The 22,398-nt window shown below is 45.1% G+C and overlaps 1 pseudogene; it reads left to right on the top strand.

Moving 5' to 3' along the window:
- The first annotated feature begins 1,360 nt into the window (after positions 1–1,360).
- On the top strand, positions 1,361–13,598 carry LOC113838419 (annotated as a pseudogene).
- Positions 13,599–22,398: the final 8,800 nt, after the last annotated feature.

The raw sequence follows: 22,398 nt of genomic DNA, 5'->3' as shown, positions 1-22,398 counted from the left end.
CCTTTATTTTTCCCACTTTTTCTCCATTATGTCAGATCCTTATCAGATCATTGCTGTCTTCTAGAAGTGTTGTATTGTTTCATCTGTTGGGATTCTGTACATGTTGATGGCCTGCTGAGGAGCAGGTCACTTGGTGAATAGCTTGGTCTGGTAAGGTGTTCAATGACCACTGACTTTGGGATTATACTCTGTTTACTATATCATAATGTTGGTTTTGCTGACTTTTTGTTTTTTATGCATTTATAAAAAAAGAAAAAGTTGGTAATTGCATTCCAATATATCCAGAGTTTTGTTGGACTGTCTGTTGTTGATACAGCCATGTCCTTGTGATACTGTGGCTCTTGGTGTTCCTGGTAACAGGTAAGGATAACAGTTGGTGACCTGCTACAGAAGTACCCACATTGTAGTATGGACTCTGTTAGACTTTTCTTTCTTCCATTGAGAAAATCAAACAAGCATTCCCCACTGCAAATAAATGATTTTGCTCAATAAAGTCTTAAATTCATATGTTTAAGCAATTTTTTAGAGTTCTTGTAAGACTAATGGGTGATTTACTTTAGAAGCCTTGGAATTGTGCTAGATTTCCTCTGATTTATAGTTTTCACAGGGTTTGTATGTACATTAAATATACTTGTAAATTAGTACTACTGGATATTTTTGCAGACACTATGCTGATCAGAGTTAAAACATCAAGTATTATCTTTGAAAAATCCTAAACCTATTCCTCTATTATAGAAAATAAGTATTGTTGCCACAAATTATACTTAATAAACACTTAAAATTTGAAAATATGTTTTTCAAATTCATGAACTATTAAGTCACTTTCAGAGAGGATGGACCATCAGATAGAAATTGACTTTGTATGTTCAATAGGGCTAAAATAATCTTTATCCTTCCATGTTCATTTGTGGGATAAACACATTTAAAATGACTCACTTTATTAGCAATTCAGTTGTTCCCTTTAATTCCTAGCTGTGTTTTCTTGAGTTATTTTAAATTTTTGGTGCATTATAGAATTGACTGTTGTTTATTTTTATTACAGTATTTAAAATTTGTGGTTATTGCCATTAATACTGTAGAGTGTGCAGATTTCTTGATTATATAAATGAAAACTTTAAATTAGCTTGGTATGAGGAGTCTTCAATGCTTAAAATGAAGGTTGCGAAGCAAGGACTATAGTTTCATTTAGGATGTAGCAAATGAGCCTGTTGCTGTTCTGAATCATGAGTTGGTCGCTTAACTGTACTAGTATACACAGTGTGTATGAGTCTGTGTGTATGTACAAATACATGTCCCGTCCTGCTAACGGCATAGGCTCCAGACTTGTCACGAAGTGCGCAGAACAGGGAGCGGCTTGGCCATGTCCATGTCCAGGTTCAGGAGGGACTCCGTGTGGAAGTACTGTTGGGGATTTTTGATGATTTTCTGCAGAACTGCCATCTCCAGTCAGACAGTTTAAGAACCTATCTACGGGAATTCATCCAACTCCAGGTAAGTGGCATCCAGGATCCCTTTTGCTAACAGGGGGTCCGCCTTGTGGTCCAGGCGCGCGCGCGCGGGGGCAGGGGTGCCTCGGAGTCTGTTTCTAAATCCTGAGGCTGCCGTCCCCCCACCCCCCACATTTCTTTACGTGGGGACCAGCTGGACTTCCTTGGTCTCCAAACTCAAGAGCTCCAGGGTGCCAGATAACCTGGCGACTCGGGTGACACCTCAGGAAATGTGTCTGATGGCTCTACCCGGCCCTCCGGTATTTTGGAGCACTGAGGACGTCACCACTAAAGGGGCTGCAGACGCACATCGACGGGCGGGTTCTGGAGCCGGCTGAGATATTACGCTCTTGAGAAGCACCAGAGGTAGGGCCCCGAGGGAAGGCGACAGACATTGGGGATCTAGGGCAGTGGAATGTGCCTTTGAAAAGGGGACAGGGGGGCTGCAGTGTACGGGAGACAGCGTGAATAGGAGTCTGCTCCACAGCCAGGACCTGCATGGGGGAGCTCGCTGGCTGTGGGGGAACTCAGGCAGCCTGCCCTCTGCAATCCGGCCTCTCCTTTTGCATCGGAACCGGTGGCCCAGAGTCCACTAGGTCCGGAAAGCTGGCTCCATTTTAAGAACGCATTTTGGGAAACCTCAGAGTCTTGCCCAGTCAACTCTGCAGCTTTCGTAATTAGGTGTCACTAGTCTCTTGATCTTGTAAATAACCCAAAATGGATATTTTTGCCTGTTGACAGAAGGCCCTTGTTTTAAAGTTACTGCGACCATCTTTGATGTAGTCTGGTATAGATTTTTGTTTTGTTTTGTCTTTTCATGTAAGTGTTATATTTGCTTCCTTGGAGTGTCATCTTTGCAGCTAAACGGGATCTACAGGCACATGGTCGTGCCACAAGGAGCCCGGGTGTGACCTGAGCGCTGCTGTTGCCACTCAGACTGGATCCCCGTGGAGGCAGAGGGTGATGCTAGCTCTGGGTGCCCTTAGCAATGATAGTGATGGCTCGCCCCTCCCCCCTGCCCCAGCCTGGCTGCTTCTCTCCACTTTGCACTTTAATTCACAGCCTCTCTGAGAGGCAGCCCCTCCCCCTCCAGTCTGGATTTAATATCTATATTTAAGTATAGATTAAAGAAATTCCCATGAAACCACTCAGAGCCACAGAGCGACTAAGTATGTTTTTGTGTTCGTTGTGACCACTATACTTGTGTGTGCCGCAGGGAGGATTAGAAGCATTGACTTGTCTGGGGGAGAGGGGGCAAGCAGTATTATGCGTGTCTAGCATCTGGAGAGGAGTGTCTTCTGTTTGTTATGTGTTTGTGAGGGAGTGGTGACTTATCTTTACTCACTAGTTTTCTGAGCTGTGGCCACTGATGCAGAGAGAGTTGCTAAGGGCTTGCATATCAGAGGAGCAGGCCTCCCCAAAATTCTTTCTAAAGGATATTCTATGTATTAGAGCGCTCTGCAACTTAGCAAAGGAAATTCCACCTAGATGTCTGCAGTGGAGCTTTGGAGGCTCTGTTTTTGGGGGTGGCAAGAAGTGGAGAAGGGGAGCTACATGGAGAGAGCACCAGAAATGGGGAGAGGAGTCGGGATTGGCGCCAGGCAGGCGGGCACTGCGGGTGGTATGCAAAGCTTGGACCTGCCAGTAGGCGAGTAAATCCTGAATCTGGTTCAGGCAGCTGGAACCCTTGGTACTATAATCAGGCCAGGAGGCTCTGGATCAGAGGCTGGAAGGCATCAGCCACGGGCATAGGCTCCACACTTGTCCCGGAGTGCGCAGAACTGGGAGCAACTTGGCCATGGCCATGGCCAGGCCCTGGTCCAGGAGGGAGTCCGTGTGGAAGTTCTTTTGTGGACTTTTGATGCTTTTCTGCAGAACTGCGATCTCCAGCCCGACAGTTTTAGAGCCTATCTACTGGAATTCCTCCAATTCCAGGTAAGTGGCTTCCACGATCCCCTTTGCTCACCCGGCCTGGGCCTGTCCGTGGGGGGGGGCGCTATGTTTTCCAGGCGGGAGGATGCCTCAGAGTCTGTTTATAGTCCCCAGGCGCCTGTCCTCCACCCCTAACCCGCCACGTTTCCTTAGGTGGGGACCAACTGGACTTCCAAACTAAGTGCTCCTGGGTGTCCGATAACCTGGCGACTCGGGTGGCACCTCAAGAAAGGTTTCTGATGGCTCTTCCCGGCCCTCCTGTCTTTTTGGAGAACGGAGGAATTCGCCACTAAAGGGACTGCAGACGCACATCAAAGGGCGGGCTCTGGAGCCGGCAGAGATGTTGTGCTATTGGGAAGCACTTGAGCTAGGACCCCTAGGGAAAGCGACAGACACTGGGGGGTCTGGGGCAGTGGAATGTCTCCAGCCATCCTTTGGGATTTGAGACCGGGGACTTGGGAACCTCACGTGGTTGCTTCAAAGTGCTGTGGGGAGTTCTGGTCTCAGCCTTGAAAGTGTGTGGAGACGCCGGCTGGCTTCTGGCTTGGAGGTAGACCTTTGAGATTAGAAGCAAAATCAGTGGCCTAATTGGAGTTGAGGGTATGGTGAGTGGCTTCAGAATAGAGATGAACGCATTGATTTAGAAATTACCCCATAAGCAAAGAACTGCTGGTACTGTCTTCAATGTGGTAAATTTCAAATTCACCAACATAATTGACCAAACACATTCCGTTTCGAAAGCGCAAAAACTCTTCACTTGTAAATGACCCAAAATAGATATTTTTGCCTGTTGCCAGAAGGCCCTTGTTATAAAGTTACTGCGACCATCTTTGATGCAGTCTGGTATAGATTTTTGTTTTGTTTTGTGTTTTGATGTAAGTGTTATATTTGCTTCCTTGGCGTGTCATTTTCACAGCTAAACGGGATCTACAGGCACCTGGTGGTGCTCCAAGACGCCTGGCTGTGACCTGAGCGCTGCTGTTGCCACTCAGACTGGGGCCTCGTGGTGGCTGTGGGTGATGCTAGCTCGGGTGCTTACAGAAGTCACCCTTGCTTTCTCAATGTTAGGGATGGGTCGCCCCTCCCCCCTTCCCCAGCCTTTCTGCCTCTCTCCACTTTGCACTTTAATTCACAGCATCTTTGAGAGGCAGCCCCTCCTCCTCCAGTCTGGATTTAATATTTATACTTAAGTGCAGTTTAAAGAAATTCCCATAAAACCCCTCAGAGCCACAGAGCGACATAAGTATGTTTTTGTGTTCGTTGTGACCACTACACTTGTGTGTGCAGCAGGAAGGATTAGAAGCATTGGCTTGTCTGCGGGAGAGGGCGAAGCAGTATTGCCTGTCTAGCATCTGGAGAGGAGTGTCTTCTGTTTGTTATGTGTTAGTGAGAGAGTGGTGACTTAAGGTTACTCACTATTTTGGTCTTTAAGTGTATAGTTTTCTGAGCTGTGGCCACTGATGTAGAGAGAATTGCTAAGTGCTAGCATATCAGAGGAGCAGGCCTCCCAAAAATTCTTTCTAAAGGATTTTCTATGTATTAGAGCGCTGTGCAAGTTAGGGAAGGAAATTCCACCCAGATGTCTGCAGTGGAGCTTTGGAGGCTCTGTTTTTGGGGGTGGCGGGGAGTTGAGAAGGGGAGCTGCATGGAGAGAGCACCATAAATGGGGAGCAGGGCCGTGATTGGAGCCAGGCAGGCAGGCACTGCCGGTGGGATGCAAAGCTTGGCGCTGCCCCGAGAGTCCATCCTTACTGTGGTTCAGCCTGCCGGATCACTGGGTGCCATAATCAGGCCAGGAGGCTCTGGATCAGAGGCTGGAAGACATCTGCCATGGGCATAGGCTCTGCACTCTCCTGGAGTGTGCAGAACTGGGAGCAGCTCGGCCATGGCCGGGTCCAGGAGGGACTCCTTGTGGAAGTTTACTGATACTACCTTCTGTCCCCTGTAGTGTGTGTGTGAGGGAACTGGGTTTTAGTGCTGGTCCTCCATGCATTCTGCTTTAGTCATTAAACAAAGTGAGCCAGTTTCTCCATTCAGGTTGGTTGCAGAGTGAGACTAATGATTGGTTTAATTCACCAGAATGGAAATATCTGCTTTTTTGTAGTCTTTTGGCATTTCAGGAAAGTCTGACTATTTCTTCAGGATGGGAGCTTTCTTCATGCAGTGGTTATTGGATTTGACTTACCTATGGAGTCTCAGAAATGTTTTAATAGTAGTGTGAGGGTTCTGGACTCTTCTGCTTTTGAATACAGATGATAAAGGTCATCATTAAACCTTAAATACTCTCTTTAGAACCATTTTGTTGACTTTCTTCCTAGTTCTCACGCTGTATCATAGTTTGGGGCTATAGATGTGTTACTTCTGTGATCTCTTTTATTTCACACTGCTGTGAGAATTATCTGTAGACATTACAGTTGCATACCTCTTCTCATGCCCAAGCACCTACCACTTTGTGCCTTCCTTTCTATCTTAATTCTGAATCTATAGTAAAATATCCATTTTGTTTGTCAAGATTCATGAAGGAGGAAGGACATTCTGTCTAATTTACAATCTGGTTACATTCCAGCACCTTTTCTTCTTCACTTGTCAATGATTGATAATGGCCCCTTCAGCCAAAGTATTTGCTTGTTAATAGTGAACAGAGAATGATAAATTTCCAGCAAGCTTGCTGCCTCCTTCAGCTATTCACACAGAGACTGGCGCATATTCATGGCAGGCAAATGACCAAAGGAGAAGCTGAATTATCTTGGCCTCCAGCTTTCTGTTAGGAATGGAGTTAAAGTTATTGAAGAGCTATGCAAGAAAGCCCTGCATGTGTTTGCTAACTGTGCAATGGGTGAGTTCTTCACTATGTTTCTTGATCCTCCATTCTTGTGGGGCGTGTGTCTGTGATATGCTTTAGAAATATCCTCTCAAGGATTGTGGCCCATCAAGGTAGTGAGGGGGTGGTAATGGGTTACCAGTATTCACAATGAAGCCGCCTTCCAAGATGACCTGCTTCTGGGGTTGCAACATGTAATCAGCAGTGGCTCATTCAAATACTTTCCTTCCATGTACCCATTAAAGTATGTAATCTAGTGCAGAGCTTTACAGGTCTGTGATACACACTTGGTGTTTTGAAACTTTAATTTTTATTTATTATGATTTTTTAATTTTTTTCCTGAGACAAGGTTTCTTTGTGAATTTGGAGTCTGACTCTGCCTTCCGTGTGCTGGGATTAAAGGCACAACCACCACCTATCATTTTTTTTTTGTTTTTGTTTTCAAATTTTAAAACCATAGTAAGAAAATGCTCTCTTAAAGAAAGCACGTTCTTTCTGCCCAGAGTAATTTCCAAACAACCGTAAGAACAGATTGGCACTAGTGAAGAATGTAGAGTTCATTCATACTTTCCATCCTCCATAGTGGGAGTGGGGAAAAGTTGGAATTACCCAGATGGGGAGCTTTTGCCAAATGCTGTGGGTGGACCATGGGTCACTGGCAGGCTCACAAGGCATCCTATCAATATGGATTGTAAGTAGATGCCATTCATTATGGTTAAATAGTCCAGTTCATTTTCTCCCTGGAACTTCAGTTGTGTCTAATTATAATAACAGTATTTATAGCATTTCTCCAGTCCTGAAGTCCCCATGGCCACCAAGACATTCAGTTGTACTTTGTGTACCCTCATCTTGAATCTCCCTAGAATATGTGTGAGAGTGCTGTTCCTGGGTTCAGCATATCTGTGTTGGAAGGGAGTGATTTTATTGAGGCCTCGGCTTGACCATGTTATGTGTGTTGTGCTGTACAGCTGTACAGCTTGTTTCTTTGTGTGTGCCTGGGCTGTTTCCTGGACAGTATGGGGGTCTCTGGGATTGAACAGGGGTCACCAGGCTTGGTTGCGAGCACGTTTACCCACTGAGTCACCTTCCCTGTTCCAGTTTTGTTTTTGAGATATGTTCTAGCTTAAATAGGCTAATTTAATTAAATAACAGTAAAAAACTGGTGTCAGTGGACCACCTTCTCTTTGAAGTTGTACAATAACACCCAAGGAAGTAACAAGCAACCTTGTGCATATGCGGTGTGTGTGTGTGTGTGTGTGTGTGTGTGTGTGTGTGTGTGTGTGCACCTTAAAAAGTTTAAGCCATTTATTTTATTTAAGACATGACGTTTTGAGAGGAAGGAACATATGTGTGTCAGGGGGTGGGGCAGTGGGACCTGGAGGGAAGGAGTAGGGTAGTACCAAGACACATTTTATATGTGTACAATTCTTTTTGAACTATCAGTTTTGAATGTGAGTTTAAAATGTCCCTTGTGCTTTCTGCTACTTTGTAACCACATAATAATACACTGGCTGAGAACTGGCAGTTCCTTACATAAATCACCAATGTTGGTGTGGATTTGAACTTTGGGAGTCCCATCATCTTTCCCTTATCTGTTGCTTCATCCTGGCCTCGAGAGTCATCCAGACTGTTGGGCCACTGTGGTTAAATAATACCAGAGTCCAGGCTGTAAGGAGTTGGTTTCTATACTTTGTTCTGAAGCTTTAATATTTCCATGAGTCTGCAGGCTTGGCAGCTCTCTCTGAGTGTGTTGTTAGGGTTAGCACTTGCAGGAGGATGTTCATCAGGAGGCTCTTGATTTCATGCCTCAGGGAAACTCCCCTTAGGGAAGATCTTTCAGCAATATGGCCAGCAAGAAAGGAAAGGAGGAGAGCTTTTTGCTGGGAGCATCCAAGGGATTTGGTATCAGGAATCTTAGTTCTAAAGATTTGCTTCGAAGAATTATTTGGAGCAAATACATGGGCGGGGGAGGTTGTAGACTAAGGAGGTAGTTGTTGTCCTCAGAAGGAGAGGGCTTTTCATTTTGCAGCTGAATCAATATGATTTTAATTATTTCTGGTTATCTTTTATGGGCTTGTAAGACATTTCTTTTGTTCTGTGTAATTAAAAATCCCATTGTTATATCAGTTACTGACTACATATGATAAGTAATTTGAAACATTCTTGATGAAACTTGTCTGTTAATTAACATCAACACAGCTCAAGGACACTACCAGGACAGCAAAGGTTCTGGGCATATGCCATTCTTGGAATTGATGAGATGTCTCTGGTGCCCAATAAACCGAACCGAGATGCCAATGGTTAAAAAAAAAAACAAGCAGGTGGGAAGGTCTGACTCATCACCAGGGAAGAGTTGTAAAGTTGCACAAAAGATTATTGGAATATTACAAGCACAGGGGCGAGGACCAAGTGTCAGCAGGCTGTTCCTGCCTGATAGCCTGATGGCTCAAAGGGAAAAGTTGATCCTTTTGTTTTTTGAGGTAAATTCCTAAAAGCATTTGTCCCCTGAAGACACCCTTGGTGAACCAAAGTATAGCACTGACATGTCATGGTGGGGGTGATTTGTAGTGTAGGTTCTTTGATGCCTGTCTTTAAGGGTGTTCACTTTTACCAACTCAGTGGCTTTTCTTTTATGCTTTTTAGATTTCTACCTGGACAAGGCCTGGTACTATACCCACAGATAGGAGACAAATTGGATATTATTTGCCCAAAAGTGGACTCTAAAACTGTAGGCCAGTATGAATATTATAAACTTTATATGGTTGATAAAGACCAAGCAGACAGATGCACCATTAAGAGGAAAAATACCCCCCTGCTCAACTGTTCCAGACCACAACAAGATGTGAAATTTACCATCAAGTTTCAAGAATTCACCCCTAATATCTGGGGTCTAGAATTTCAGGAGAACAAAGATTACTACATCACATGTAAGTATAGATCTCTCTCTCTCTTTATTTTGTATGCATTAGGATAACCTAACTAACTAGGTTTGTATTGATTTCTGTTTCCTTTAAATTAACATGGTAAATCATTTGTTAAGAAGGTTTGTTCTTTTTGTTTTTTCAAACTAAATTAATTGAAAATTGGTACCCTGTAGTGTCAGTATTAATTAAATATAAATACTCAGCAGGGGCAAACCTGCCAGGATTCTTATGGTATTGAAATAAGTAAATTATATGAAGGGACTCAGTATCTCTACTGATAAAACCATCTTTAAGGAACATTTATGAGGTTTTTATAGGTAAATCTGTGTGATGCTTTTTCTCTCATCCTTCCATCTGTCTGTCCAAACAACCATCCAATCATTCATTTAGTGTGCATTCTGTTTCAAGAACTGTGTTTCAAAGTTAGGACTCAATAGAGAAAAATGTAATAGTGGTACACTTCACCATGACACCATCACTCCAGACCGGCAGAGCTCAGAGCTTAGTAGCATGGAACATACAGACAAAAGCCAGTACGGGTGGTCATGTTATGTCCTGATGGAAAAGAGTAAAGTGTAAGCGTGCTGCCTGAATGATACCCCTGCATCTGTCATAATAATGTGGCATTATTTTAGGAGTAGGGGATAGGTGTTCATTGGGTATATCTGAAGTGCATTTGTGAGCTGTGCCCATTGTAATGAAGATAAAAATTAAAGCAAAATGCCGGGCATTGGTGGCACATGCCTTTATCCCAGCACTAGGGAGGTAGAGGCAGGTGGATCTCTGTGAGTTCAAGGCCAGCCTGGTCTCCAGAGCGAGTGCCAGGATAGGCTCCAAAGCTACACAGAGAAACCCTGTCTCAAAAAACCAAAAAATAATTAAAGCAAAATAAAACAGTTAAAAAAATAGCCAAGAGGCATATACAAAAATTTGGAGGGAGAAAAAACAAGATAACGTTGACAAAAATAATTTATATAGTTTCTTACTATACACACATTTACCCCTAAAGCTCTAACTCTTCGGATGTGCTTGATCCTTGGGAAAATGCTGTGGCCTTCTTGCCCGTCTCACTTTCAAGTCTAGCAACACAGAAAATAGAGCCATTTTCACTGCTGAGGGAAAACCCAGACAGTATGGCTTAGAACACTTTATACACCAGCAAATGTCAGGGCCAAAACCCAAGGCAGGGCCAAAAATCATAGATCACTACTGTAATTGTATAGCCATATTTCCCCAGCCATGTATGCACTGTAAAGAGAACATGCAGAAATGCATGGTGTATGTACAGGAGTAGCAAAGAGAGTGTGCATAGATAATAATAGCGACTATACTGTACAAATATGCAAAGCACACACATGACACTGCAGGGAGTGAGAAACATTGGAGCATACATGCATAGTATACATACACAGTGAACATAATGGCACGAGACAGACATGATGCATCCATACTTTGCAACTTTATTTACAAAGCCATTTAGAGAATTGACTGGCTTAAGGACAAACAGCAATGTGTGTAGACAGAACAGCTTAGACAGACAGAAAGACATTGCTAGAAGGGTTGTGCTCCCTGTCGCCCCTCATTGTTAAAGTGGAAAAGGAGCCCAGCTGGCCAATATGGGGTAAGGTGGTTGCCCCTACCTGGTTATATCCATGTTGTCCCAAAACCCAGAGAGGGAAAGGGGTATGCTAACCCTATGTCCAGCTGAAGTTTTCCGTAGCAGGAAACTTGGCTGAAGCAGCTTGTTGGGGTTGATAAAAACAGATGCTTGCAGGGACTTACACGGTGATGAGAAGGCAGACTCAGAAGACTTGAGTTCTAGGATGCTACTTCAGCACATTCCTGGCTGGAGGAAGGAGCAAGGGGGTGTCAGAAGGCTCCCCTGATAGTGTTTACAGAACTTGGAGGTTTGACAAGCATAGCATCAAGTTCATTGTTCTTTAAGCAGGAGGTCTGGAGTGGAGGAAGCAGGAGTTGGGGGATGATTACCGAGTTTTTAAATTACCATGTTTGCTCTTTTGCACTTTCTAGTTTGCCCCCCCCCAGGAGTCGGTGGGTATTTTGGAAGGTGCTGCCCCTTTTACCTATAGAGTAATATTAAATCATGTGTTTATGGGAGGGCGTGTTTAATCGAATTTAGAAGCAGGTATCCTACATGTCACAATGTTTCCAGGATCCATTTTTCTTTGTTTATTTTTCTATTTCTTTTCAGCTTTCAGCATCCCATACATTCAGAAAACTTGTGACAAAGAGTGAATTCTTAGTATTCAAATTGTTTTCAGACATTTCATGTTCATGAAATCGTATTGATTTCCTGATTTGTTCTTTAATTTTTTGTCCATTTTATTTTTAATCAGCTACATCCAATGGGTCTTTGAAAGGCCTGAATAGCCAGGAAGGAGGGGTGTGCAAGACAAGAGCCATGAAGATCATCATGAAAGTTGGACAAGGTAAAGATCAACTGCTGCTTTGTGACCCCACTGTGAGCTGGTATAGCCCCCAGCTAGCGTGGCACCTGGGGTGACGCTCACCATCACCGCTCTTGTTAGTTTTGAAGGCAGACCATTTTCTGCACTTTGAACCACTGGTTGAGTCCCGCAAGCTGACATGCTCAGTTTTTCTCATTTAAATCTCTCTAAAAGTTCAGGCCAGTGAGACAGGGTGTCTGTGTGCTGCCACAGGTACTTATATTTCTGGTTACAATGCAGAACTCCTCTTTGAAAAAATCAAAGTGTCTAGTACGTAAGCACTGACTATGCTACTTTGTTTCTTTTTCAAATCTGGAGAAACCAAGGCCTTCATCTTCATGTAGAATAACCTATTGTGAAGAATGAAAGAATTATTCTTCTAATTAGAGAATAGTATAGCTGTCAATCAACTTGCTTAGTGAAATTGAAATGTCATCTGGAATGCTTTGACTGCCAAATGCAAGAATCCCTATAGTTTGCACAGATGGTCTCCTAATCTAAACGTAACAAATAACTAGGATTACCATTCTGATTAAAAAGGAAGGTTATATTCTTGTATTTCTCAGTGCTTTGCATAAAGAGTCTTATGTTCATTGCTGTTCATGCCTCTTGAGATATCTTTGCAACTCCTGAAGCTTGCTACATTGTGAGATGTCTGTACCATGATTAATCGCTTTTTCTTCATGTAGATGCAAGTCCTGCTGGATCAACCAGCAATAATGATGCAACAAGACATCCAGAGCTAGAAGCTGGTAAAAACGGGAGAAATTCAACAAGCCCTTTTGTGTAACCAAATCCAGGGACAGCAGTGTGGTGGGGCTGTGTGTCTATGGGGTGCATTTTTCTTAGAACACCTAGAGGCAGAGGAGCCTCTAAACACATCCAAACCAGTGAGATTCACTCGGGGGCACAGATTCCTGGGGTCTTTGCTCCCATTGAGTCAATATTAACTCTGCCACTAAGAGAGATTAATTCAGCCCGCTCAGTCACAAGAGCAGAGCTCACCAGGTGTTTCAGTTACTGATGCATCCTGAAGTGTTGAAACTAGGGATGTTCCAGATTTGCTGTCTAATCTTTAGGAAGTGGTTGGCCTGGTGAGTGTCGGACCTTTGAAGCTCCTTCACCTCATCTGGTCATCTGTTGTCAAGTGGACCCAGTGAGTTGAGCATTGGCCATGATTACTTGTTTGCATTTGGATTGTTCGTTCTTCAAGCTAGAGGGCAGAGTCTCAGAACTACAATAACTGGCTGTTCTTGCTTCCCTGCAGGAACCAGCACCGATGGCAACAGCGCAGGGCATTCCAGGAACAATCTGGGTTACAAAGTGGCCTTATTCGCAGGAATCATATCAGGATGCATCGTCTTCATCGTCATCATCATCACCTTGGTGGTATTGCTGCTCAAGTACCGCAGGAGGCACCGCAAACACTCTCCACAGCACACAGCCACAGCCAAGCGAGGTGGCAACAACTACGGCTGGGAACCCAGTGATGTTATCATACCGCTAAAGATTGCAGACAGTGTCTCCCGCCCACACTATGAGAAGGTCAGCGGAGACTATGGGCACCCAGTGTGCAGGAGATGCCCCCAGAGTCCTGCTAACATTAATTACAAGGTCTGAGACCTGGGACCTTCGCCTCCCAAGGGAACTCTCACCTTATTGTGGGCGCCAGGACTGCCTGAGCCTGGCTCTGGGGGTGGAATGCTTCCTGGAAGAACCTGGACAGATTCCAGGCGGAACCTGGAGCTGGACAGATTTGTAGGCTGTAACTTTTCAGCCTTGGGGAACCACAGACCCTCCCCAGAAGCTGGAAGATTGCTAAGAGATCCCCACTTGGACTGCTGTGTCCCTGTGCGGACCTCTATGCTATGCACCTAGCCAGGCACTCAGGACTCTGCAGATCCCGGGGAGGACATGGTGGGCTATGGGTGATGCAGCAGTATCCTAGGAGAAAGTTGCACCTCTACCTCTGTGTTTCCTGCCATGCACACTGGACTTGTCCCTCGGACCTCGGGTAACCTCAGTAAGGTTTTCAAAGATCCCTAGCATTTAGTCCTCTCTCCTTCTGTTTCCAGGGCTCTGCACACCTCCCCAAACCCCTCACTCCACATCCCGTATCATTAAGGGACACTCACCACGGAACCCTGGCCCCAACCTTTACACCAAGATGAGATTAAATGGTTATTATGTACAGAATTCTGCTTTCCTGGAGGCTTGCCTGGGTTTGCTGGGAAAAGCCTGTGAGGTGTGGCCCAGTGAGGAAGGTTCTGGCTGCCACCGCAGGTGGAGCATAGTGGGGAAAGCAAGAAGGAAACAATAGATAGTGCTTTGGTTTTGCTGAGAGGAACCAGGAAGGTGGGAGACTACAGACTTTGTTGAGTGGTGGTGAGCTCACTATCACAGCTGTGCAACAGGGAATCAAAGCCCCTCTCCTGAAGTGGAACAAAGGGGCTGTTGTTATGAGAAGACCAGCCAGAGTTCAGGGGGAGAGGACAGACCTCTGGGGCAGGATTGTTGAGGTACTGGCAATAAAAAAGCACAGCCCTGGATCTGCAGGAGAGTCACTCTGCTTTGTGAGATGGTTTAAGCAGACTCAGCTGCTGTCTTACCACATTTTAATCACCACAGGGAAAAATCATGTAGGAGAACAGCAGAGAGCCAAATCTGACCTAGAAGTTGAAAAGCCAAAGGTCAAAAATGCTGTAAGTCTATCACCACTGAGGATATTGGGAAATTTTCATTAGGAAAGGTTGGTCAGATTCCCCGAGTCCCCATGAGAGCCCCTCCCCCTCCCCGATTGAGCCTTACACTTTGGTTTTTGGTTGATGGCTGTGCTGTCTGGGCTCTGAGGCTCTACCCGGGCTCCATGTCAAAGCAAAGCACATATGGCCACCCCTAAGAGTCCTTAAGATGGAGGTAAAGTTATGATGTCAAGGGGAAGGAGGGAGATAGGACATAGTTATAATAGGTGCATAGAACACAAGGGATCTAAAATGAAAGATTTTTAGTAATATATATTTAAGATAACACACAATACACACCACGAGACTTGGAATTCATCGGTCGTGGCAATTAAAGCAGTCCCAGCCCTAAGCCCTTTACAAAGTAAAAGTTCAGCTACTTCTAAGAGAAGCTGCATCACCCTAAAAGTTACCAATTGTCCCATCCTGCAGGACTTTAACCTGGGACAACAGAGTCATGGATAGGGAATGGGGACAAGAGATGCAGAAAGAATGACCACAAGACAGAATTCTGATCAAGTGGCAAGCTTTATTTTTCTCAGGCTAGCTTATATAGTCAGTAGAGAAGGATATGGGGAGGGGTAGAATGGGTTGTTTGTGCACTGGGTGTTAGTATAGGCAGGATATTTGGAAGCCACAAAGAGGATATTTGGCAGGGTAAAGACTTCATGAGTAAGAGGTCCAGGAAGGTTTTCTAGGTGACTGAGCCTGGGGCTGGAGGACAGGGTCAAGTTGTTTTTCTTGATCTGAGGTTCTAAGGATCTGCTATGTAAAGGATAATATACAACTATGTGGCCGGCCAAGAATGGCCTAGGATCAAGATGATTAGGAATTCAAGATCATCCTCAGAATCAGAAACCAGAAGGGAGCACATGAGACCCTGGCTTGGGGCAGGAGGCCCAGAAAAAGTGCAGGTTGAGGAAAATGTTTGTTTTGCTGGGGCCAAAACACGCAAGCTTTGATGAAGCTCTTTGGATTGGATGTGGACTCCATGCAGATCATTTAGGATGGGGATTGGCTGATTAGCAGATTAGAACAGCAGTGATAGAGAAAGAAAACCAGGGAGACACTAAAATTTGGAGCACTGGACATTTCACTCAATCACTGTGCCAAGACTCCCACCTACTGGCCAAACTCTGCACTACAATAGATTAAAAGTAGTCCAGAGAAAAACAATACTTTGAAGGAGGCGGGATGTTAGAGACAAGGTTTATGTGTTCCTCAGCTGACCCTGAACTTGCTCTGTTGACCAGACTGGCCTTGACCTCATAGTTCTGCTTGCCCCCACTTCTCCAGACCCAGGAACATTTGTGTAATTTGCAGAGGTAATTCAAAATAGCAAGCAACAACCCAGAATCCTTGCAGATATATGGAGTGGAGGCCAATATTTCCCTGACCTGGCATCAGAAAATACCATAGAAATTTTTATACACTTTTCTACTTCTTGAATAGACTCTCTACTCACACCTGGGAAATATCTACTAGAACAACCAGAAGGACAAAATCCAAAGTGGGCTGGGGCTGTAGGTTCAAGGCTCCAGGGGCCTTAGATCCAGTAAGATCCAGGACTGTTTGTATGTGCTAGCCACACAAACTCAACCTCAACATATGGAGAGGGCTGGAAACATGGACCAGCTGGAAGACTGGCTGCCTAGCTAGCATGCATGAAAACCAGGACTCTGTTCATATAGCTTTCATGCCAGTGGTTGACACCTGGAATGAAAAATATTCACAATGGGTGTGCAAGGTGGCTAAAGCCTTTATGAGTCAAAGTCAGGGTCATGCAAGAGCAGATAGAGCCACAGGGAGTCTGGCTACGTGGACAGCTTCGAGTGACTTGGGATTTGAACTCCAGTCCCCACAGTACAGCTTGTAATCATGACAGCTCCAGGCAAGAGTATGTAGCTAGCTCTGCATGTCAATATGGTAAAGGGCTGAAACTTGTAAAGGAGCCTGCCACCAAGCATGAGAACTAGAGATGCATCACAGAAACTAACATGGTGGGGACTCCCTATGACACTGGGGAGTAAGGATGGGTCCTAAGGTAGGAAAACACAAAGGTAAATATGTGGCAAGATATTGTGGCACCCTTATAGATAGTAGTTAGAACAGCCTGGGGAATTTAGTGGGATTTTAGAACATTCCCCCCACAAAAAAGCTGCAAAACACTTGGCCTAGTAGCATATGCCTTAATCCCAGAGAAAAGATAACTGCTCTGCACAAATTCCCTTTCTCAAAAAGTGCCTCATTACCTAGAGTTAAAACTCAGTCTGCTAAAACAGCATGTCAAAAGTGGATTAGAGTGTATCTCAGTTTTATTAAGGGCCTTGATTCATTAGGTACCACCTCCCATTCTTCCTCTGCAGAAACATCTTAAATCATAAACCCCAGAGAATTCACTGTTTAGTGTCATGATTTACAGACCTAAAGGTGAACACCTCTCGACACCTACTGTTCTGGCAAGCTCTGCCTACATCCTTACAGGGCTACAAATCAAAATGGCCCTTCCGGTGAGAAACTAGATGCAGGGGTATAAAGTTAGCTCCTCCTTTGAGGAATGAGGAATCCACTAACATGGTAGCCTCTGGGAAAACTGGAGGGTGGAGCCCGGAGCTTCCCTGACTGAAATTGTCATGAATGGAAGGCCAGCCCCAGACCACATGGAACTGCATAGCATCCAAGCTCAGTACCTGCTAATGGAAGCTGTCAGTCTGCAATTAGACAAAATCAAGTCACCCAGTGCTAGTCAGCAAGGCCTGCCTCCAACCGGATGCCTGACATGACCTAGCAGGCTATGCGTGCAGCATTATGGCTGGAGTCCCATCCCTAGAAAGCACATGGAAGCAACCTTCTAAGTCATTCCCAACCCTGACACATACTGTTAACATAAAACTGAAGATGAAAGTGCCAAGAGAACAAGACTTTATTGATCTTTAATGGAGAAGACCAATATTGCCAACTGAACACGAGGATTCAAAATGACTTTGGACATTAAAAGTTAGCAATGGGGGTTAGTGGGAGAGGTGGTTCAGTATAACAGGATCATGGTTCAATACTCAGCCCCCACATGCAGGACACGATTCTGCATGCTCATGCTGCAGACACCATACACTAACAACTCCAATGCTTAACTCTGGCTGGGACTGACCAGGACCAGGTCTCAGGGGTCCTCACTCAAACCCCCAAGAAGACTGGAGTTCCCACTGTGGCTGGAACAAGCATTAACTCTCCCCACCTAGTGTCTGGACAGTGAGTGAACACTCAGGTCTAGAACAGGATCAGAAGATTTTTAAGGGAAAGGTGCTCTCAGGGGACACTCAAATGGTGTAGCACTTTCTACTCCATCCAGAAGAGTGTGCCACATTTGAGAGTCCCCAAGTGAGCAATTGCCGGTGCAAAGAAGTTCCACGATGCCTTCTCCACACAGCAACACCCAAAATGGGGTCACTTTCCCTTCACAAGACCTGGAGAGTGGCTCCATTTTGAGTATGGCTATCTGGGACCTCACAAGATGGATCCAGATGGGACTGCAACATTAAGAAGGGTCTAAAGCGTGTTAAATGGGCCTGGGGAAGATAGCTCAGCGGGTTAAGGGAACTTGAGGTGACAAATTCAATCCTCCCCACCTACTTCCCCATCATTTACTTCCCTGCAACCTTCACCGTGCACAGCAAACAGTAAATCTCTTAAGATGAGCCGCTATCCACAGCGCAGGTGGGAATGGTACCCACAGACAACACCCAAATGTCGAAACACTTTCCACTTTAGAAATGAGAAGAGCGCTCCTGACATTTGAGCGCCACCCCACAGACAGCAACCACCACCTTGCCCAGCTGCAGCATTCTCTCAATTGGCTACCCTCAAAACCTTGGCGGCACTTCTTCCAAGGAACAAAAAGTGTCCCCAGAGTTTGAGTGGAGCAGGTTGAGATTTGAACGGTGCTGTTCAAGTAACCTGTAGAAAAGCTGTTAGGAATTTCAATTATTGTGTAAGGCCTGAAAAATGGAAACAAGTTAAAGTTAATACCAAGCACGGTTGACACCTTATAATCCCAGCACTGTGGGGTTAAAGAGGGTAATCCTACACTGGTCTACACACCACCCTCCCCCACTGACAAGCCAAATTATGTATAGTCATATCAGTGTCCCTTCTCTGGCTGTCCACCAGGCTGGCCTTATACTCAAAATGCAACAGATTTGGATTTTGTACTCCATCGTTTCCTAATGGACCTATTACCACTAGCAATTTAAATTGTAAAAGGTAGTGTTGGGCATTGCTGGCGCATGCCTTTAATCCCAGCACTTGGGAGGCAGAGGCAGGTGGATCTCTGAGTTCGAGGCCAGCCTCGTCTCCAGGCCCAGTGCCAGGATAGGATCCAAAGCTACACAGAGAAACCCTGTCTCAAAAAACCTAAATATAAAAAAAATAAAGTGTTAAAGGTTTCAGCATGCTGGTGGCAGAGATAGGTGGGTCAAAGCTGATGACAAACACCTTTAATCCCAGAGGCAGTTGGATCTGTGAGTTCCAGGCCAGCGTTGTCTACAAGAGGTAGTTCCAGTACAGCCTCTAAAGCCACAGAGAAACCCTGTCTCGAAAAAAAAAAAAAAAAAAAAAAAAAAAAAAAAAAAAAACAGGAAAAAGAAAAACCAACGAGGGGAAAAAATATATGGCAGGTCCTGCCCAGTTGGGTATTCCACCCCCACCCTGCTTTACAACTGTTTACCAGGGTAGGGACCTTATTTATGTGAATCCTTATTATGCAAATATCTTCATCAGTGAAGTATCCAGTGGAAATGAATTCACCTCCTGCCCCCAGATAAGGGAAACTCCACGCTCCAATGGGGTTTCCAGGCCCCTGGTAAAAACAGACAAGAATGGATGCAGTTGATGGATGAGCCTTGGAGAGGGCCTCCACATTGAGGGCAGCCACTGTGCTGAGCCTCCAGATGGCAGCACCTCACCTGTATTATCGTGACATGCCTTCATTTCTCTCAGGTACCCATCTGCCTGGTTTTTAAAAAGAGAACCTGGCTTTTAAGTTGTCAGTCTTTGCGGAATCCTTTTCTCAATTGGTAACACTCAAAGCCTGGTGGCACTTTTCTTCCAGGAAAACAAAAGAGCCCCTAGTTTGAGTATCACAGGTTGAGAGTCCTACAGGACCTGCACATCTGCTTAAGGATTTTGCCCATATATTAAGGTGGGATATTTGTATGTTAGATCCCGTATTAACATGGCAGGTTCAAGTAAATTATCTTTTAATTAAATAATTAATTTTAATTATTAAATTTTTTTTAATTTTATATTTTTCTCCCTTTATTTATTTGGAGACTGGGTCTTTCTAGGCTGAGCTATCCTTGGATTCTCTATGTAGCTGAGGATTACATTGAGTCCTTTTCCTGTCACTATTTTCCCAGTCTGGCCTTGGCCACTATGCCTTGTCTATTCTATGCTGAATCCAACCAAGCAAAGCATCCCATCAAATTAGCTTCAAACTCAAAATATTTATTTTGTGTGTGAGAATTTGTGTCTGTGTGCGTGTGTGTGTGTGTGTGTGTGTGTGTGTGTGTGTGTGCGTGTGTGTGCGTGTGCGTGTGTGTGTGTGTGTGTGTGTGTGTGTGTGTGTGTGTGTGTGTGTGGTTATATGCATGATAGTTACTTTAGAAGCAGAGGCTGGAGGATGACTTTGAGTTACTACAGGCCAGCAGAGCTACATGAAGAGGATATCCACTGAAGATTCTAGTGGTCATTGTCCTCTTTGTCATGCTGTAGAAACCATGATTGTATACAGTTGATGGACAGTGATGCCTGTTGCAAAGTGGCAGCCAGGCAGAGTTGCAAAACCATCTTCCTGGGAAGGGAAGGATGCTGGCCTGATTGAGACCTGGGTATCCAGACCTCAGAATACGTAGGGATCTCCTTTGGGGCTGTATAGATTTGGTCTTGCATCCAGGAGGGAGAATCATGAATTTCTACCTTAAGTTGGGGCTTTAGACCTGCTTTGGGGCCGGCATGAACAAAGAAATTCATGTGTGTTACAAATAAAAAGAATGGCCAGTGGTGGTTGTGCATGCCTTTAAATCCCAGCACTGAGGAGACAGAGGCAGGCCGATCTCGGGTAAGTTCAAGACCAGCCTGGTCTACAAGAGCTAGTTCCAGAGAGGCTCCAAAGCTACAGAGAATCCCTGTCTGGAAAAACAAATGAAACACAATAAGAACCATCAATGGGAATGGAAAAGAATGATGGAGAACTGGCATTTTGCCTCAGATTGTGAATTCCAAACTTCAGAGTTGTTTCCCAAAACCAAGAAAACCCCCTCTCAGCTTGATGTCACAGCCTGAACCAGGCTTCTTCTCAAGCACAACACAGGCAGCTTTTACAAGAGATACAGGTCCCTCCCCCTATAAACACCCACGGAACCCCTGTACTGTCAGGTGCAGCACGGCACAGGTTCTCAGGACCCCACAGGCCAGTTCCACCGTGGGCAGAACGGGATCAAAGGAGAAACCACCTCGTGCAGGAGAACACTCCAGGAGGTCTAAACACTATTGCCCCAGGGTCCCTGCAGCTTGCAGCCTAAGAGAACTAAGAAAACACTGCAGCTGGCTAGGAATCCTGGTTCCATCCCCGGCCTTTGTTAACAACAGTCCTTAAGAATGACTGCTGGCCCTTGTGTGTATCCCATCACAGTGATCTGTACCCAGGTCCCAAAGCTGTCTCCTGACTCAAAGGCTGTACTATCGTCGATGTCCTGAAGTGACAGCAGGGGGCGCGCATCTCCGTGTTCCTCCCTGAGCCAGGCAATTGATTTGGGACAGCTCTCTTGGATCCTGACAATAGACAGTGCATGCAAGGCTGAGTGTCCCTGGATGAACTCTTATCCCTCATGACTCCAGCATTTGAAAAACCAAACACATTTTTGTTAAGACCGTGTCTAAACAGCACAGATCCCTGAATGCTAGGCAAGGAGTGGCAGTAGCTATAATGTTCAATTTCATTTTGACAAGGGGTCTCTCTGTGTAAGGTAAGCTAGGTGACACTCATGACCAGTCTCCCCGTGGCACTCCCCAGAGGCAGGTGAATCTCTATGAGTTCGAGACCAGCCTGGTCTACAAGAGCTAGTTCCAGTACAGACTCCAAAGCCACAGAGAAACCCTGTCTCAAAAAAAAAACAAGAAAAATGAAAAACTAAAGTGAGGAAAAACATATGGCAGGTCCTGCCATGTTGGGTCATCCCACCCCCACCCTGCTTTACAACTGAGTTTTTAGCAGCTTAGGGACCTTATTTATGTGAAGCATCACAACTTCCTTCATCAGTGAAGTATCCAGTGGAAAGGAATTCAGCTCCTGCCCCCAGATAAGGGAAACTCCACGCTCCAATGTGGTTTCCAGGCCCCTTGTCCAGACAGACAAGAATGGATGCAGTTGATGGATGAGCCTTGGAGAGGGCCTCCACTTTGATGTCAGCCACTGTGCTGAGCCTCCAGATGGCAGCACCTGTATTACCCTGACATGCCTTCATTCCTCTCAGGAACCCATCTGCCTGGTTTTAAAAACAGAACCTGGCTTTTAAGTTGTCAGTCTTTGTGAAATCCTTTTCTCAATCAGTAACACTCAAAGCCTGGCAGCACTTTTCTTCCAAGAAAACAAAAGAAACCCCAGGTTGAGTATCACAGTTTGAGGGTCCAACAGGACCTGCAATCCACTTAAGGATTTTGTCCATGTATTAATATGGGATATTTGTATATCAGATGCTTTATTAAAACAGCATTTCAAGAACATTATTTTTACCCCAATACATAGATTTTAGGAGTGCAGCTCTCCTTTACACTCAAGCCTGAGCTGAGTGCCTGTGCACAAATGCTTTCAATGGGCTCAACTGGGATGCTTGCCCCACACAGTAAAGCACAAAGTGGAAGCACTTTCTTGTTCTGCTTCCGAGAGGGCAACCACTTTGATGACCACTATGTGGGTTGTCCCCTCCAGCCTGGGTGCTTGTGGACTCCCATTTCCCCTCCCTGGACATT

This window comes from Cricetulus griseus, unplaced genomic scaffold, assembly GCF_003668045.3.
Source record: "Cricetulus griseus strain 17A/GY unplaced genomic scaffold, alternate assembly CriGri-PICRH-1.0 unplaced_scaffold_75, whole genome shotgun sequence".
NCBI classification, from domain to species: Eukaryota; Metazoa; Chordata; class Mammalia; order Rodentia; family Cricetidae; genus Cricetulus; species Cricetulus griseus.
The sequence above is the reverse complement of the archived record's forward strand: the minus strand, read 5'-3'. Positions and strand labels throughout refer to the sequence as shown.